Raw genomic sequence first — 1840 nt, 5'->3', positions numbered from 1 at the left:
TTCCAATTTTTTTTTACTTCTAAATCCATGAGTTTAACTGATTTATAGAGCACGTTTCCTAAAAGAGCTCATATCTGCTCTTGCCCTTTTGTAATAAGCTTTTAAAGCTGACTTGGACTGTGTGGAGAAGGCTGGAGGCAAAGAACTGATGAATCAAAAAGGTACCACTAATTTCTGAAGGGCCGGGGCAAACGGAGGTCGGCTCTTCCCTTTTGCTCTGCTGTTGCAGCTGGATCATTGTCTGACAAGAAGCATTCATTCTTGTGGGAAAGGCAAGGTATTGAAACTGAGCTTGATGCATTTTACTCTCTCTATGGACTTGGCTGTTGTCATGGTGACTTTTTTTCAAAACACCAAGTTGGGGCTTTCGCACACAACCCACCCCCGTTCCACACTGGAGAGGAAATCAAAGAACAGGGAGGTCTACATCCAGAAGAATCTCACGGGAGCAGTGCTTTCCTTGCTTCCACCCTGATATACTTCCTGCTCTGGAGAGCCTGTCAGTCCTACATTCCAGACTTCCATTAATGCTTCAGTCTCTGGCACTGCTGGGCAGGGTGGCTTGAGCCAGATCTTTCTCCTGGGGTGGCTGGAAGCCTTGGGGAGCAATACCAGCCCAGCTCCTTTACTCGTGGCAATCCACAACTGGAGCGCCCCGAGCAGGCCGGGAAGGTAATGAATGCGGTCATCTCAAGCAGGCTGCCCTGCAGCCAGTGCCGGCGACAGAATGTGCGCAGCCGAGGGCGAAAGGAAAACGGAAGCCCTTGGTTCAAAAGGCAGGGGGAAAGCCTTTTCCTTTCTTTCGCGGTATTTCTCTCCACCGGTCACGGTGTGTTTTATTTGCCATATAATGTTGCGCTCTCTGATATGCGAATTCTCAAGCAGCAAATGCTGACCCTCGCAGGCGCCCGGGGGCCCCTCCACCCTGTGACTCAGTCCCCTGGCTGTGCGCCCTGCCCTCTCCTTCCCCACGTCGGCACCCGGGGCACTGCCTGGCAGAGAGCAGCAGAGTTCAAGGACGGTGAAGGAGCGGGCAGCCTAGAACTCCTCCAGGGAAGCAGCAGGAGATGCGACCCTATGTCTTGAGCCAAGGGTCCAATATCCCATCAGACTTCGCTTACAAAACACAAATTCAAAGATAAAATTCTTAAGAATTTCAATATGGTTACTGCAGAGCATTAAACCTTAAGCGCGGCCCCCTTCGAACGCCGGGCCCTATGTGATGCACTGGCTGCCCATGCAGCTGGCCTCCCTGCCCCTCTGTCACAGAAACGGGTCCTCTTTATGAAGACCCCAGCCCAGCAGGCAGGAGCGCTCAAGAGAGTTTTAATGCGACAGCCCGTTGGCTTTGGCGCTAGGCATAGCTCCTTCTTCCACTCCCTCCTCCAGCCTGGGGGAAATGCAGATACTAAACAGACAAACAGGAACGCAAAGTACCAGACTCCTTTCTAAGTTTCTTTTAGGTCACTGCTCCAATCTTTTGACTGTATAGGCGGGTTGCATTAGTTTCAGACCCCACCTCCCCCCATCCCTTTAAAACCACTTTACTGAGTGAGGCATAATTGACAGACAATGAACCTCAAATATTTAAAGTGGACAATTTTATGAGTTTTAAAAAGTTTTTTTTATATATAAAGGAATATATATGTATACATATATATATACACATTTGTGAAACCATCAGCAAAATCAACACATTTCCATCACCCTTTTATAATCCATCCTTTCCTCCACCCCAACCCCAGACTATTACTAATGTGCTTCCTGTTGCTATTGATTAGTTTGCATTTTCTAAAATTTTATGTCAGTGTAATCATATAGTCTGTACTCTTTTTTTTTT

The sequence above is a fragment of the Pteropus alecto genome, unplaced genomic scaffold, assembly GCF_000325575.1.
Source record: "Pteropus alecto unplaced genomic scaffold, ASM32557v1 scaffold86, whole genome shotgun sequence".
Classification (NCBI taxonomy): domain Eukaryota; kingdom Metazoa; phylum Chordata; class Mammalia; order Chiroptera; family Pteropodidae; genus Pteropus; species Pteropus alecto.
The sequence above is the reverse complement of the archived record's forward strand: the minus strand, read 5'-3'. Positions refer to the sequence as shown.